Genomic DNA, 18994 nt, shown 5'->3' with positions numbered 1-18994 from the left:
TGTCTCCTGAGGGTTTAACAGAAACGATACCCACAAACGCATTACTAACTCTACAAAACAAAGTGGTTAGTAAAACTTGAAATCAACTAATGAGAACGAAAGAAAACTTTAGTCATACCTCCAACACTGTAGAGTTGCCAAGATAGGTGATCAATTAGTGTGTAATGTGGAAGCTATAGCTCAAAGGCACACGGTTTCAAAGCAAGCACACTCAAACCTTGAATAAAGAACATGCTTCGACTCTAATTCTCACAGATAACACTCAATCACTCAGAACCAATGGTTTTATTTTCTCAAACAAGCTTAAGTGAGTATATGAAATAGAAGCACAATATTTGGTTAGATCTCATGAAGGGAATCAAATACTAAGAATAGAGATACACACATACCTACCAGCACCCATGAATACATCCTCAAAGATCAGCTAGGTCTTTCACAAGGTTTGTAATGAAAGGTAAGGTTAGGGGAAATGGAAGAATTGGAAGGAAAAATAGGTAACTTAAGAACATACCAAGGTTGCATTCTTCATTGATCTGCAAGGTAGCATTGACTTATAATGGCATGGCTGCAAACTTCATGGTACCACCTGGCATAGACTTTATTTATTTATTTATTTATTTTTATTTTTTTTTACACTTAGATCAAATCGAAACACTTTCATCTTCGTTGATTTGATCTGCATCTTCATTAACTTCATTGCACAGAATCACACCATCTTTCATTTAGGCACATGGCAGCAACTTCCTTGCTTCAAACTTTATCTTGGCACACCTTGGTATATTTCTAAGCTATAGGGTATGGCTACAATAGGTGAAGTATCTCAGATTGAGATACAAAGGTAGGGAAATGATGAGGGTGATAGAAGAAAAGGCTTTAAGTGTTTGGCTTCAAGAGGGTTGATGGAACACACATATAGGTAGGGTGAAAAGAAAGCACATCGAATGGTTATGCACACATAGCCTAGCATCACTTCAATGAGTTCATTCATGAATGAGAGCAAGCACATGATATCTGCAAAAGAGAATCATCCTTAGTATTCAATCAAAATGGAATAATGAGATCATTTAGAGTGAAATGAAGAAAATAAATTGGGATGAGAAATAGAAACACTTTAAACCCTCTCAAGAAAGCAATTGGGCTCAATATAGCTCACTAGGGTAATCTCCACTATTCTCCTTCGAGAATTTGAGCATGGTACTTTAGCCACCAGAATTCTAGGAGCCAAAGCTTTGTGAAGTGCAAAATTCTGATATGAAAACCTCAATGGCAGCTCCATAGCATTGATTGTATGACATTAAAAAAAAAAAAAAAAAAAAAAAAGTGACAAATGAACGAAAATTGAAAACACAAATGAATGAAATTTGAAAACCTTCCCCCCAGACCTGAATTGAACATTGTCCTCAATGTTAAAGCAAAGTAAAGATGATTGAGAACAAGTAAATGATAAAGGGAAAAGTTAAGAAAAAGTTTAGAAGAAAAAAAAAAAACACAAATATACAAGCAACTCACGGATGACCAGTTAAGGGCCTCAGAAAACACAGCCAGGGGATCCGGGAAGGTTGGAGGGGTCACAATGGTCCCGCTTAAAACCCAAACTTCTTAGACACCGAAGGTGTCGCCTAAAGAACTCCTAGACACTGTATTGACGGAGGTGCTCACTGGGGTTACCAAAAGTTAGCTCATATGAAAAAAAAATTATTTAAAGAAACAGAAACTTAAAATGACTAAAATAAAAACAAAACAAGTAAAGAGAAAGGATAGAAATGCTCCCCCTTGATGCGATTAGGTCGATTGCTACCAAGCACCTTCTTCTTGAACACATGGGTTGCCTCCCAAGAAGCGCCTTAGTTACTGTCTTGGCAAGACATTATGTGATCAGCTAAGTTGATGGTACAAAGGGAAGTTGATCCACCACATGGCCTGTTTGAATGCCAGCTGAGATTCCCTCATAGAATGGCTTTAAACGTTGTCCATTTACTTTGAAAGTTGAGCCGTCTTTAGGGTTTTGAATCTCCACAGCTCCATAGGGAGAAACATTGACCACGGTGAATGGGCCTTGCCATCTAGACTTCAATTTTCCTGGAAAGAGACGCAATCGTGAGTTAAACAAAAGAACTGACATACCTTTGGAGAACTCTTTCCGTTGAATGTTTCTGTCATGGTAACTCTTGGTTCGTTCTTTGTAAAGCTTTGCATTCTCATAAGACTCATGTCTAATTTCTTCCAATTCATTGAGCTGAAACTTTCTTGCATGGCCTGCCTTGTCTAGATCAAAATTTAACTTCTTGATGGCCCAAAAAGCATTGTGTTCAAGCTCCATTGGCAGGTGACAAGCTTTCCCAAACACAAGACGATAAGGGCTCATCCCAATGGGAGTCTTATATGCAGTCCTATAAGCCCATAATGAATCATTGAGCTTGGCTGCCCAATCTTTCCTTGTATTGTTCACCACCTTCTCCAGGATGTGCTTAATTTCTCTATTGCTTATTTCCACTTGACCAGAAGTTTGCGGATGATATGGTGTAGAGACTCGATGGGTGATGTTGTACTTCTTCATGAGTGCTTCGAATGGCTTGTTACAGAAGTGGCTGCCTCCATCACTAATGACAGCCCTTGGAGTACCAAACCTTGTGAAAATATTATCCTTCAAGAACTTGAGCACCACCTTATGATCATTGGTTTTGGTGGCTATGGCTTCCACCCATTTAGACACATAATCAACAGCAACAAGTATGTAAGTACAACCAAAGGAAGATGGGAATGGTCCCATGAAATCAATACCCCACACATCGAAGAGCTCCACAACAAGTATGCTATTCAATGGCATTTCGTTCCTGCGACTTATGTTCCCCATCCTTTGACACCTATCACACTTAACACAAAAATTAAACGCATCTTTGAATAGAGTGGGCCAAAAGAAACCGGATTGGAGAATTTTAAGTGCTGTTTTCTTAGCTCCAAAGTGACCTCCACAAGCCAATTCGTGGCTATGCCTAAGTATGCTTTCTTGCTCTTCTTCTGGAACACATCTTCTGATGAGTTGATCCGGGCAATGCTTGAATAAGAAAGGTTCATCCCAGACATAATGTTTCACCATGGAAAAGAACTTCTTCTTGTCCTGAGAAGTTAGATCATTTCTAAGAACACCACAAGCAAGATAATTAACAAAATCAGCATACCATGGTTCTTTGACTTGGGCAGCATATAGTTGTTCATCAGGGAAAGTCTCATTCAAGGGTAGCACAGCTTCTCCTTTTTCTTCAACCACAATTCTGCTCAAATGATCAGCTACCACATTCTCACATCCCTTCTTGTCTCGAATTTCCAAATCGAACTCTTGCAGCAAGAGAATCCATCTAATCAAGCGTGGTTTTGCGTCCTTCTTAGTGAGCAAGTATCTAAGAGCTGCATGGTCAGAATAAACAATTAGTTTAGAACCAACAAGATAAGAACGAAATTTTTCTAAAGCAAAAACCACAGCAAGGAACTCCTTCTCTGTTGTGGAGTAGTTGATTTGAGCATCATTCAAGGTCCGGCTAGCATAATGAATCACATGGGGGAGCTTGTTCTTCTTTTGACCTAAAACTGCACCAATAGCAAAGTCAGAGGCATCACACATTATTTCAAATGGTAAAGACCAATCTGGAGCTATGATAATAGGGGCTGAAGTTAGCTCCCTCTTCAAGGTAGTAAAGGCTTCCATGCAAGCTTCATTAAACTCAAAAACAGCATCCTTAGCAAGGAGATTACACAATGGCCTTGTAATGCTTGAGAAATTTTTGATGAACCTTCTATAGAATCCAGCATGACCTAGAAAGCTTCTAATTCCTTTCACAGAGGTAGGGGGTGGCAGATTTGAGATGAGATCGATCTTGGCTTTATCCACTTCAATTCCCTTGCTTGAAATCACATGGCCTAGCACAATGCCTTGTCTCACCATGAAGTGACACTTCTCCCAATTCAAAATCAGGTTTGTTTCCTGGCATCTTTTAAGCACTAGAGACAAGTGGTGAAGACAATTATCAAAAGAGGAACCAAAAACTGAAAAATCATCCATAAATACCTCAATGAATCGTTCCACCATATCTGAAAAGATTGACATCATGCATCTTTGGAAAGTTGCTGGGGCATTGCACAAACCGAATGGCATCCTTCTATAAGCAAACGTACCAAATGGGCATGTGAATGTGGTTTTCTCTTGGTCTTCCGGAGCAATGGGAATTTGATTATAACCTGAAAAACCATCAAGAAAACAATAGTAAGCATGGCCAGATAAACGTTCAAGCATTTGATCAATAAAAAGCAAGGGGAAATGATCTTTTCTAGTGGATGTGTTCAACTTCCTGTAATCAATGCAAACTCTCCAACCAGTGATAGTTCGTGTAGGAACTATCTCATTCTTCTCATTCTTCACAACGGTGATTCCGGACTTCTTCGGAACAACTTGTACAGGGCTCACCCACTTAGAATCTGAAATTGGGTAGATGATTCCTACATCGAGTAGCTTTAAAACTTCAGCTCTAACCACCTCTTTCATGTTGGGATTTAGCCTCCTTTGGGCATCACGGGATGGTTTGCTGTCTTCTTCCATTAGAATCCGGTGCATGCACATGCTTGGACTAATTCCTTTGATGTCTGCTATGGTCCACCCAATGGCTGTTTTATGCTCTTTTAGAACCTTAATTAAGCTCTCTTCTTCATGTGAGGTGAGACCTGCAGCAATTATAACAGGGAGAGTTTCGTTAGCACCCAAATAAGTATATTTAAGATGATTGGGCAGTGGTTTAAGTTCTAGCTTTGGTGGGGTGATAATGGATGGCTCCAATTTCGTGGATGATGGTCCAAGAGGCTCGAGTGGTGGCCTAAAGGATGGTGGGTATGGTTGAAACACTTCTAAGGCAGCCACCACTTCTTGGAACTCCGGTTCACAAAGATCTTCCTCTTCTTGTGTTAAGACAGCTTCTAGAGCATCATTAGACTTTCTCTGCAAAATTTTGGAAGAAACCTCATGATCCACAACATCAATTGAAAAGCAAGAATCAAGAGAGATAGAAGGTTGAGATAGAGCATTAAGCATTTTAAATTCAACAGTTTCACCCAGAACAGTCATGGAAAGGGTGCTATCTTTCACTTTGATAACTGTGTCTGCAGTGGCCATGAATGGCCTGCCCAGGAGAATGCGATCAACATGATCTCCATTTGGATTGTCTTCCATGTCCATCACTACAAAATCAGCAGGGAGAATTAGTGTATTAACTTGAACTAAAATATCTTCTACAATACCTTTTGGATATTTTATAGAATGATCAGCTAGTTCAAGTCGTATTGAAGTCTTCTTCATCCCTTCTAAGCCAAGCTTTTGATACAATGAATATGGCATTAGGTTGACACTTGCTCCCAAGTCCAACATGGCTCTTCCAACCTTATTGCCTCCAATGTTAATGGGAATGTCAAAGCTGCCAGGATCAACTAGTTTTGGTGGAAGCTTCCTTTGCAACACAGCACTTACATTCTGGTCAAGCTTTACATCTTCATTTGGAGCGAAATTGAGCTTGTGAGTTTTCAAGTCCTTGATGAACTTTCCATATGCAGGAATCTGTTCAATAACATCAAGCAAAGGCAAATTGATATTAACTTTACTCAAAATATCATAAATCTCTTTAAAAGCCTTATCTTGCTTTGCTTTCTTAAGACGGCCTGGAAATGGAATCGGTGGAACATATGGAGCGGGTGGCACGTATCTATCTTCTTGAAGATGTGGTGGCACAAATTTGTCATCTCTCTTATGCAATTGGAATTGTTTGGATTCCTGAGAATCTGATTTGGCATTAGGAGCAGATTGAGAAGTTTTGAGATGTTCCCCTTCTGTAGCCGTGGTCTCCTCCTCTTCATCTTCTACAATCACAACATCATTTGAAAGATTAGAATCAACTTTACTATCAATGATCTTACCTGATCTGAGCACATGAATGGCCTTGGCTTCTTGGTTCTTTGGATTGATCTCGGTTTGGCTTGGCCATTTCCCAGGTGCTCTTTGAGTTATTTCAGCAGCTAATTGGCCTATTTGAACTTCCAATTTGGCAATGGCAGCTTGTGTAGTTTGCTGGAAATTGGATTGGTTGACTGCCATCTGCTTAACTATATCCTCCAATGATGATGTTTGTTGTGGCTTTTGGAATGAAGGGGGATTGGCTTGATTCTGAGTATTCCTCCATGAAAAGTTTGGATGATTCCTCCAACCTGGATTATAACTTTGAGAGTATGGATCATTTCTTGGACCTTGGTTGTAGGAATTTACCAACTTAGCTTGCTCTTGCACAAATTCTGGATATCCAGCCCCAAGTGGACAAGCTATGGTAGCATGGTCAGGAGTTTCGCAAATACTACACACTTCCTTCGAAGGGCTTCTTGAGTTTAATGCAAGAAGAGCATCTAGCTTTTGTTCCAGTTTTGAAATCTGCACACTAGAAGCATCATTAGAACCACTAATAACACGTTTACCTCTTGTATCCGTATGTTGGGTCTCCATTGCTATCTCCTCAAAGAGTTCGTATGTTTCTTCTGGAGTTTTGGTTTTAAAAGAACCACCTGCAAAATTGGTGACTATATTATGACTAGAAGGGGTTAGTCCTTTATAAAACATACGCATTTGAAGCTTCAATGGAATCCCATGATGAGGACATTGGTTGAGCAGCCCATTGAATCTCTCCCATGCTTCACAAAACGATTCATCATCTTGCTGTGCAAATAACAAGATCTTATCCCTAAGCATGTCGGTCTTTTGCGTGGAGAAGTATTTCTCCAAGAACTTCTTTTGAATGGCAGCCCATGTAGTGAGTGAACCAGGCTTCAAAGAATTCAACCAATATTTCGCCTTATCCTTCAAAGTGTATGGAAACACTCTCATTCGAAGTTGATCTTCTGTCACACCTGTCAAGGGAAAAGAACTCACAACATTAAAAATATCCTTTATATGAGTTAATGGATCTTCATTAGGTAAACCATAAAAGGAAGGCAGCATATTAAGATGAGAAGATTTAAGCTCATAATTTCGAGCTACAGTGGGCAGCAAAATGCTTGAAGGAGATGCTGGAATTGTTGGATATCAAGTTCTCCCATGAACTCATTGGCAGCCATCTCTTCTTCTTCTTCTTCTTGGTCTGAACTTGCTTCCGAATTTGAAGGTGAAGAACCAGGAAGTTCAGTGTGGAGAGCAATACTTGTAAATGTGGCAAGAGCTTGCTCTTTTGCAGTTGACAACTCTCTTTCTAGACGATTATGAACTTCAGAGATCACCCGGTTGGGTTGCAACGATGGTCCTGCGTTCAAAGATCTGGAGCGTTGGAACGAAGACCTCACTTGTTCAAGGAACGGTCTTTTAGACATAAACTACCTGAAACAGAAAATTAGATTAATTAGAAACACTAAAAAGAATAGGGTAACCTTGGGCACATAACCAGGGAAGAACTTTCGTTCAGTCCCCGGCAACGGCGCCAAAATTTGTTGTTAATTATTATGTTAACTCGCAATTGTACGGGGCAATTAGTAATATAGCAAGACAAGTACGAGGTCGTACCCACGAAGACTGAGAAGTTCAAATTAGTTATGTACGTAGATTACCGAATTCAAGAAGTTAGGAAGTTAAGTCTAAAACAGAAATTAAAGTGAGAGTGATTGTGATTGTGAAAGGAAGTGAGCAAACTGAAATTGCAAATGAAAGCAAATAAACAAGTGTAACAAAGAGTGGTTTTAAGAGTTGGAAAACAGATTTGGAGACTAGGGCATTCGAATCACCATAACAATTCAATTCTGGGTTATATGGAGTCAAGTAACAAGTCTAATTCAAATTCAAAGATTGATTCTAGCTAAAGTATGATTAGGCCATGGTGTTTGGTCCTAACCTTGTGTTCCTAATTCCCTAATTTGATCATTTGTTGTCTAACCTAAAATTAAGCATTAGGAACCCATTAAGCATAGAAGAACAATTTAAACAACCAAGCATGTATCTAATCCCTGTTGTCGAATGTCCATACATACTCTTCCTATTCATAGTTCAATTCGAATTAAAGCATGGTGTCTACTCTTAATTCAAACCAATATAGTTAACAAACAAGTTCTAATGGTGATCAATCATTCAAACAAGCATGTTAACTTATAAGCATAATGAATAAGAACATGAATCATGAATCAAACTTGAAACTCCAAACTTATAAACCCAGAATATTCATGTTAGGTTACATCGAAGCCCTAGTTATGGATTTAGCTACTCATAATGGAAAAGAAACTAAAATAGAAATGGGAAAACATAATGAATGCCATAAGAGTAGAAAAACCCTTTTCTGAAGTTCTTGTAGTGTCCAATGCTTCTCCAAGAGCTTCTCCATGTCTAGAAGGATGTATGAAGGATATGGAGGTGATTTGAGATGAGCTTGAGTGAGTGGTGATGGCTGAGAAAGAGGAAATTCGTAGGGAAATGGAAGGGAGGTTTTCTGGAGCTGTTTTGGTGATTTTGGGGCAGTTTAGAGTATTGGGTTGATTGCTTGAGTGTTTGGGGTTGTGGGAATGTATGAGGATGATTTCTGGATGATGGAAGTGTGGAGGATGGCTGAAGTGAATTTTGTAGCTTGAAGACTCCTCTATTTATAGGGCTAAGAGGGAGGAACATCATGATGAAATCCAACACCACCATTCCTCATTTAATACAACCCATAACTCACACTTCATCTTGTCTATGTTAGTGTGGTTGGAATCAATCCCATCCCATACTTCTTTTGCTGCACCTCAAGCTTTCTTCACATGGGATCAAAGGTGATCAATTGTGGCTGCCTTTTGCTGCCAACCCATGTGGTCTTCTTTTGGTTGTTGAACAAAAACGAGTCTTCTGAACCAGACTTGGTGTAGGAAGGCCAGAGGTTTCAAAGCTTATCCAATGGGGCTCAAATTTGGATATGTTATAGTAGACACCCATTGGAACAACGTCTATGAAGAAAGTATTCCCATCGGAGCAGTAGAAGTATGCGTTTTGGGCCTTACAATTTGGCTGCCGAACAGAGACTGGAGTTGACTTCATTTCATTTATGCTTTACATGCATGCACATGCTTTCTCTATAATAACTCCAGCATGTACCAACTTGATCCTTTAGACTTTCTTAGCTGGAATGCCTCCCCACTTCACTCATTATGTTGGATCCAAAGTCAGTTGCAGCATGGGTGAGGCACATGGAGGCACATGACAAAGCTGGTAGCTGCAAATCCTCCTAAGCAGGGTTGAGTGTTGGGTGGGCTGAGCACTCCAAAAATGTCCAATTGGGCTGAAATTTGGATATGTTGTACTAGACACCCATTGGAACAAGTTTCATGAAGATCTTCACCTCATCCAAGCCCCATAGCATGCTGATCCAAGGCCAAGAAGCTGACCTACGAAATTGGGCTGGAAAGGAGTTGTAGCCAAAATGTGTTTGTCTTTAAGCCCTTCTTCCATTCACCCAAATCAAGCCTTAACATGCATGGATTGCATCATTTCCTATCCAAAGTCATCATTGTTACCTAAATGTCAATTAACTGAAAGATAAACACAAAAAGGATTAAAAGCACAAGTTTAACTCAAAAACATAACCAAATCATAAGCTAGAAGGGTACAAAATGATATACAATTATGAACCGATCATATGGTGGGAGGAGTCATTTGATGAGTTTTGAGTGAAATCCAATCGCTAGAAGTATGGAATACACCAACCACTCCAATTAGGAACAAACTGCCGTTGAACTTGAATTGTCCAATTTGGAACACCTATTGATTTTGGATTGAGCCCCAAACTTGGGCAACATCGTAATATGGTGGGAGGAGTCATTTGGTGAGTTTTGAGTGAAATCCAATCGCTAAAAGTATGGAATACACCAACCACTCCAATTAGGAACGAACTGCTGTTGAACTTGAATTGTCCAATTTCTCACACCTATTGATTTCGGATCGAGCCCAAAACTTGGGCAACATCATAATATGGTGGGAGGAGTCATTTGGAGAGTTTTGAGTGAAATCCAATCGCCAGAAGTTTGGAATACACCAAACACTCCAATTAGGAACGAACTTTCGTTGAAACTGAATTGACCAATTTCTCACACCTATTGATTTCGGATCGAGCCCAAAACTTGGGCAACACCATAATATGGTGGGAGGAGTCATTTGGAGAGTTTTGAGTGAAATCCAATCGCTAGAAGTATGGAATACACCAACCACTCCAATTAGGAACGAACTGCCGTTGAACTTGAATTGTCCAATTTCTCACACCTATTGATTTCGGATCGAGCCCAAAACTTGGGCAACATCATAATATGGTGGGAGGAGTCATTTGGTGAGTTTTGAGTGAAATCCAATCGCTAGAAGTATGGAATACACCAACCACTCCAATTAGGAACGAACTGCCGTAGAACTTGAATTGTCCAATTTGGAATACCTATTGATTTCGGATCGAGCCCAAAACTTGGGCAACGTCATAATATGGTGGGAGGTGTCGTTTGGTGAGTTTTGAGTGAAATCCAATCGCTAGAAGTATGGAATACACCTACCACTCCAATTAGGGACGAACTGCCGTTGAACTTGAATTGTCTAATTTGGAACACCTATTGATTTTGGATCGAGCCCAAAACTTGGGCAACATCATAACATGGTGGGAGGAGTCATTTGGTGAGTTTTGAGGGAAATCCAATCCCTACAAGTATGGAATACACCAACCACTCCAATTAGGAACGAACTGCCGTTGAATTTGAATTGTCCAATTTGGAACACCTATTGATTTCGGATCGAGCCCAAAACTTGGACAACATCATAATATGGTGGGAGGAGTCATTTGGTGAGTTTTGAGTGAAATCCAATCGCTAGAAGTATGGAATTCACCAACCACTCCAATTAGGAACGAACTGCTGTTGAACTTGAATTGTCCAATTTCTCACACCTATTGATTTAGGATCGAGCCCAAAACTTGGGCAACATCATAATATGGTGGGAGGAGTCATTTGGTGAGTTTTGAGTGAAATTCAATCGCTAGAAGTTTGGAATACACCAGCCACTCCAATTAGCAACGAACTGCTGTTGAACTTGAATTGTCCAATTTCTCACACCTATTGATTTCGGATCGAGCCCAAAACTTGGGCAACAAGATAATATGGTGGGAGGAGTCATTTGGTGAGTTTTGAGTGAAATTCAATCGCTAGAAGTTTGGAATACACCAACCACTCCAATTAGGAACGAACTGCCGTTGAACTTGAATTGTCCAATTTCTCACACCTATTGATTTCATTTCGAACCCCAAACGTGGGCAACATGATAATATGGTGGGAGGAGTCATTTGGTGAGTTTTGAGTGCAATCCAATCGCTAGAAGTTTGGAATACAACAACCACTCCAATTAGGAACGAACTTCCATTGAACTTGAATTGCCCAATTTGGAACACCTATTGATTTCGGATCGAGCCCAAAACTTGGGCAACATCATAATATGGTGGGAGGAGTTATTTGGTGAGTTTTGAGTGCAATCCAATCGCTAGAAGCATGGAATACACCAACCACTCCAATTAGAAACGAACTGCCGTTGTACTTGAATTGTCCAATTTGGAACACCTATTGCTTTCGGATCGAGCCCAAAACTTGGGCAACATCTTAATATGGTGGGAGGAGTCATTTGGTGAGTTTTGAGTGAAATCCAATCGCTAGAAGTATGGAATACACCAACCACTCACATTAGGAATGAACTGCCGTTGAACTTGAATTGTCCAATTTGGAACACCTATTGATTTCGGATCGAGCCCAAAACTTGGGCAACAACATAATGTGGTGGCATGAGTCATTTGGTGAGTTTTGAGTGCAATCCAATCGCTAGAAGTATGGAATACACCAACCACTCCAATTTGGAACGAACTGCCGTTGAACTTGAATTGTCCAATTTGGAACATCTATTGATTTCGGATCGTGCCCAAAACTTGGGCAACATCATAATATGGTGGGAGGAGTCATTTGGTGAGTTTTGAGTGAAGTATGGAATACACCAACCACTCCCATTAGGAACGAACTGCCGTTGAACTTGAATTGTCCAATTTCTCACACCTATTGATTTCGGATCGAGCCCAAAACTTGGGCAACAGCATAATATGGTGGGAGGAGTCATTTGGTGAGTTTTGAGTGAAATCCAATCGTTTGAAGTATGGAATACACCAACCACTGCAATTAGGAACGAACTGCCGTTGAACATGAATTGTCCAATTTCTCACACCTATTGATTTCGGATCGAGCCCCAAACTTGGGCAACATCATAATATGGTGGGACGAGTCATTTGGTGGGTTTTGAGTGAAATCCAATCGCTAGAAGTATGGAATACACCAACCACTCCAATTAGGAACGAACTTCCGTTGAACTTGAATTGTCCAATTTCTCACACCTATTGATTTCGGATCGAGCCAGAAACTTGGGCAACATCATAATATGGTGGGATGAGTCATTTGGTGAATTTTGAGTGAAGTCCAATCGCTAGAAGTATGGAATACACCAACCACTCCAATTAGGAACGAACTGCCGTTGAACTTGAATTGTCCAATTTCTCACACCTATTGATTTCGGATCGAGCCCCAAACTTGGGGAACATCATAATACGGTGGGAGGAGTCATTTGGTGAGTTTGGAGTGAAATCCAATCGCTAGAAGTACGGAATACACCAACCACTCCAATTAGGAACGAACTGCCGTTGAACTTGAATTGTCCAATTACTCACCCCTATTGATTTCGGATCGAGCCCAAAACTTGGGAAACATCATAATATGGTGGGAGGAGTCATTTGGTTAGTTTTGAGTGAAATCCAATCGCTAGAAGTATGGAATACACCAACCACTCCAATTTGGAAAGAACTGCCGTTGAACTTGAATTGTCCAATTTGGAACACCTATTGATTTCGGATCGAGCCCAAAACTTGGGCAACATCATAATATGGTGGGAGGAGTCATTTGGTGAGTTTTGAGTGAAATCCAATCGCTAGAAGTATGGACTAAACTAACCACTCCAATTAGGAACGAACTGCCGTTGAACTTGAATTGTCCAAGCTTGGGCAACATCATAATATGGTGGGAGGAGTAATTTGGTGAGTTTTGAGTGAAATCCAATCGCTAGAAGTGTGGAATACACCGACCACTCCAATTAGGAACGAACTGCCATTGAACTTGATTTGTCCAATTTCTCACACCTATTGATTTCGGATCGAGCCCAAAACTTGGGGAACTTCATAATATGGTGGGAGGAGTCATTTGGTAAGTTTTGAGGGAAATCCAATCGCTAGAAGTATGGAATACACCAACCACTCCAATTAGGAACGAACTGCCGTTGAACTAGAATTGTCCAATTTCTCAGACCTATTGATTTCGGATCGAGCCCAAAACATGGGCAAATTCATAATATGGTGGGGGGAGTCATTTGGTGAGTTTTGAGTGAAATCCAGTCGCTAGAAGTGTGGAATACACCGATCACTCCAATTAGGAACGAACTGCCGTTGAACTTGAATTGTCCAATTTCTCACACCTATTGATTTCGGATCGAGCCCAAAACTTGGGCAACTTCATAATATGGTGGGAGGAGTCATTTGGTAAGTTTTGAGGGAAACCCAATCGCTAGAAGAATGGAATACGCAACCACTCCAATTAGGAACGAACTGCCATTGAACTTGAATTGTCGAATTTCTGACACCTATTGATTTCGGATCGAGCCCAAAACTTGGGCAACATCGTAATATGGTGGGAGGAGTCATTTGGTGAGTTTTGAGTGAAATCCAATCGTTAGAAGTATGGAATACACCTACCACTCCATTTAGGAACGAACTGCCGTTGAACTTGAATTGTCCAATTTCTCACACCTATTGATTTAGGATCGAGCCCAAAACATGGGGAACTTCATAATATGGTGGGGGGAGTCATTTGGTGAGTTTTGAGTGAAATCCAGTCGCTAGAAGTGTGGAATACACCAACCACTCCAATTAGGAACGAACTGCCGTTGAACTTGAATTGTCCAATTTGGAACACCTATTGATTTCCGATCGAGCCCAAACTTGAGCAACATCATAATATGGTGGGAGGAGTCAATTGGTGAGTTCTGAGTGAAATCCAATCGCTAGAAGTATGGAATACACCAACCACTCCAATTAGGAACGAACTGCCGTTGAACTTGAATTGTCCAATTTCTTTCACCTATTGATTTCGGATCGAGCGCAAAACTTTGGCAACATCATAATATGGTGGGAGGAGTCAATTGGTGTGTTTTGAGTGAAATCCAATCGCTAGAAGTATGGAATACACCAACCACTCCAATTAGGAACGAACTGCCGTTGAACTTGAATTGTCCAATTTCTTTCACCTATTGATTTCGGATCGAGCCCAAAACTTGGGCAACATCATAATATGGTGGCAGGATCAATTGGGGAGTTTTGCGTCAAATCCAATCGCTAGAAGTACGGAATACACCAACCACTCCAATTAGGAACGAACTGCCGTTGAACTTGAATTGACCAATTTCTCACACCTATTGATTTCGGATCGAGCCCAAAACTTGGGCAACATCATAATATGGTGGGAGGAGTCATTTGGTGAGTTTTGAGTGAAATCCAATCGCTAGAAGTATGGAATACACCAACCACTCCAATTAGGAACGAACTGCCGTGGAACTTGAATTGTCCAATTTCCCACACCTATTGATTTCGGATCGTGCCCAAAACTTGGGCAACATCATAATATGGTGGGAGGAGTCATTTGGTGAGTTTTGAGTGAAAACCAATTGCTAGAAGTATGGAATACACCAACCACTCCAATTACGAACGAACTGCCGTTGAACTTCAATTGTCCAATTTCTCACACCTATTGTTTTCGGATCGAGTCCCAAACTTGGATAACATCATAACATGGTGGGAGGAGTCATTCTGTGAGGTTTGAGTGAAATCTAATCGCTAGAAGTATGGAATACACCAACCACACCAATTAGGAACGAACTGCCGTTGAACTTGAATTGTCCAATTTCACACAACTATTGATTTCGGATCGAGCCCAAAACTTGGGCAACATCATAATATGGTAGGAGGAGTCATTTGGTGAGTTTTGAGTGAAATCCAATCGCTAGAAGTATGGAATACACCGACCACTCCATTTAGGAACGAACTGCCGTTGAACTTGAATTTCCCAATTTCTCACACCTATTGATTTCCGATCGAGCCCAAAACTTGGGCAACATCATAATATGGTGGGAGGAGTCATTTGGTGAGTTTTGAGTGAAATCCAATCGCTAGAAGTGTGGAATACACCAATCACTCCAATTAGGAACGAACTGCCGTTGAACTTGAATTGTCCAATTTCTCACACCTATTGATTTCGGATCGAGCCCCAAACTTGGATAACATCATAACATGGTGGGAGGAGTCATTCTGTGAGGTTTGAGTGAAATCCAATCGCTAGAAGTATGGAATACACCAACCACTCCAATTAGGAACGAACTGCCGTTGAACTTGAATTGTCCAATTTCACACACCTATTGATATCGGATCGAACCCAAAACTTGGGCAACATCATGATATGGTGGGAGGAGTTATTTGGTGAGTTTTGAGTGAAATCCAATCGCTAGAAGTATGGAATATACCAACCACTCCAATTAGGAACGAACTGCCGTTGAATTTGAATTGTCCAATTTCTTTCACCTATTAATTTCGCATCGATCCCAAAAGTTGAGCAACTTCATAATATGGTGGGAGGAGTCATTTGGTGAGTTTTGAGTGAAATCCAATCGCTAGAAGTATGGAATACACCAACCACTCCAATTAGGAACGAACTGCCGTTGAACTTGAATGGTCCAATTTCACACACCTATTGATTTCGGATCGAGCCCCAAACTTGGATAACATCATAACATGGTGGGAGGAGTCATTCTGTGACGTTTGAGTGAAATCCAAACTCTAGAAGTATGGAATACACCAACCACACCAATTAGGAACGAACTGCCGTTGAACTTGAATTGTCCAATTTCTCACACCTATTGATATCGGATCGAGCCCAAAAGTTGGGAAACAACATAATATGGTGGGAGGAGTCATTTGGTGAGTTTTGAGTGAAATCCAATCGCTAGAAGTATGGAATACACCAACCACTCCAATTAGGAACGAACTGCCGTTGAACTTGAATTGTCCAATTTTTCACCCCTATTGATTTTGGATCGAGCCCCAAACTTGGGCAACATCATAATATGGTGTCAGGAGTCATTTGGTGAGTTTTGAGTGCACCAACCATTCCAATTAGGAACGAACCATTCCAATTAGGAACGAACTGCCGTTGAACTTGAATTGTTCAATTTCTGTCACCTATTGATTTCGGATCGAGCCCAAAACTTGGGCAACATCATAATATGGTGGGAGGAGTCATTTTGTGAGTTTTGAGTAAAATCCAATCGCTAGAAGTATGGAATACACCAACCACTCCAATTTGGAACGAACTGCCGTTGAATTTGAATTGTCCAATTTCTCACACCTATTGATATCGGATCGAGCCCAAAACTTGGGCAACATCATAATATGGAGGGAGGAGTCATTTGGTGAGTTTTGAGTGAAATCCAATCGCTAGATGTATGGAATACACCAACAACTCCATGTAGGAATGAACTGCCGTTGAACTTGGATTGTCCAATTTCTCACACCTTGTGATATCGGATCGGGCCCAAAACTTGGGCAACTTCATAATTTGGTGGGATGACTCATTTGGTGAGTTCTGAGTGAAATCCAATCGCTAGAAGTATAGAATACACTCCAATTTGGAACGAACTACCGTTGAACTTGAATTGTCCCATTTCTCACACCTATTGATTTCGGATTGAGCCCCAACATTGGGCAACATCATAATATGGTAGGAGGAGTCATTTGGTGTGTTTTGAATGAAATCCAACTGCTAGAAGTATGGAATACACCAACCACTCCAATTAGGAACGAACTGCCGTTGAACTTGAATTGTCCAATTTCTCACACCTATTGATTTCGGATCGAGCCCAAAACTTGGGCAACATCAGAATATGGTGGGAGGAGTCATTTGGTGAGTTTTGAGTGAAATCCAATCGCTAGAAGTATGGAATACACCAACCACTCCAATTTGGAACGAACTGCCATTTAACTTAAATTGTCCAATTTCTTTCACCTATTGATTTCGGATTGAGCCCAAAACTTGGGCAACATCATAATATGGTGGGAGGAGTCATTTGGTGAGTTTTGAGTGAAATCCAATCGCTAGTAGTATGTAATACACCAACCACTCCAATTAGGAACGAACTGCCGTTGAACTTGAATTGTCCAATTTCTAACACCTATTGATTTCGGATCGAGCCCAAAACTTGGGCAACATGATAATATGGTGGGGGGAGTCATTTGGTGAGTTTTGAGTGAAATCCAATCGCTAGAAGTATGGAATACACCAACCACTCCAATTAGGAACGAACTGCCGTTGAACTTGAATTGTCCAGTTTCTCACACCTATTGATTTCGGATCGAGCCCAAAACTTGGGCAACACCATAATATGGTGGGAGGAGTCATTTGGAGAGTTTTGAGTGAAATCCTATCGCTCGAAGTATGGAATACACCAACCACTCCAATTAGGAACGAACTGCCGTTGAACTTGAATTGTCCAATTTCTCACACCTATTGATTTCGGATCGAGCCCCAAACTTGGTCAACATCATAATATGGTGGGAGGAGTCATTTGGTGAGTTTTGAACGAAATCCAATTGCTAGAAGTATGGAATACACCAACCACTCCAATTAGGAACGAACTGCCGTTGAACTTGAATTGTCCAATATCTCACACCTATTGATTTCGGATCGAGCCCAAAACTTGGGCAACATCATAATATGGTGGGGGGAGTCATTTGGTGAGTTTTTAATGATATCCAATCGCTAGAAGTACAGAATACACCAACCACTCCAATTTGGGACGAACTGCCGTTCAACGTGAATTGTCCAATTTCTCACACCTATTGATTTCGGATCGAGCCCCAAACATGGGCAACATCATAATATGGTGGGAGGAGTCATTTGGTGAGTTTTGAGGGAAATCCAATCGCTAGAAGTAGGGAATACACCAACCACTCCAATTATGAACGAACTGCCGTTGAACTTGAATTGTCCAATTTGGAACACCTGTTGATTACGGATCGAGCCCAAAACTTCGGCAACATCATAATATGGTGGGAGGAGTCATTTGGTGAGTTTTGAGTGAAATCCAATCGCTAGAAGTATGGAAAACACCAACGACTCCAATTAGGAACGAACTGCCGTTGAACTTGAATTGTCCAATTTGGAACACCTATTGATTTCGGATCGATCCCCAAACTTGGGTAACATCATAATATGGTGGGAGGAGTCATTTGGTGTGTTTTGAGTGAAATCCAATCGCCAGAAGTATGGAATAAACCAACCACTCCAATTAGGAACGAACTGCATTTGAACTTGGATTGCCCAAAACGCGGGCAACCTCATAATATGTTGGGACGAGATATTTGGTGTGTTTTGAGTGAAATCCAATCGCTAGAACTATGAATTACCCCAACCCCTCCAATTAGGAACGAACTGTCTTTGAAATTGAATTGACCAATTTCTCACACATATGGATTTCGGATCGAGCCCAGAACTTGGGCAACATCATAATATGGTGGGAGGAGTCATTTGGTTAGTTTCGAGTGAAATCCATTCGCTAGAAGTACGGAATACACCAACCAGTCCAATTAGGAACGAACTGCCGTTGAACTTGAATTGTCCAATTTGGAACTCCTATTGATTTCGGATCGAGCCCAAAACTTGGGCAACATCATAATATGGTGGGAGGAGTCATTTGGTGAGTTTTGAGTGAAATCCAATCGCTAGAAGTGTGTAATACACCAAGCACTCCAATTAGGAACGAACTGCCGTTGAACTTGAATTGTCCAATTTAGAACACCTATTGATT

The 18994-nt window shown here is 40.8% G+C and overlaps 1 non-coding gene across 1 annotated transcript; it reads left to right on the top strand.

Moving 5' to 3' along the window:
• The first annotated feature begins 6665 nt into the window (after positions 1 to 6665).
• LOC148294229 (small nucleolar RNA R71) lies at positions 6666 to 6772 on the top strand. The gene has a single exon (XR_015836193.1). It is a non-coding gene; the product is annotated as a small nucleolar RNA R71 (small nucleolar RNA).
• Positions 6773 to 18994: the final 12222 nt, after the last annotated feature.

Source organism: Prunus avium, chromosome 5 (genome assembly GCF_965620075.1).
Source record: "Prunus avium chromosome 5, drPruAviu1.hap1.1, whole genome shotgun sequence".
Taxonomy (NCBI): domain Eukaryota; kingdom Viridiplantae; phylum Streptophyta; class Magnoliopsida; order Rosales; family Rosaceae; genus Prunus; species Prunus avium.
Note: the sequence above shows the minus strand (reverse complement) of the source record. Positions and strands in the feature narration are given on the sequence as shown.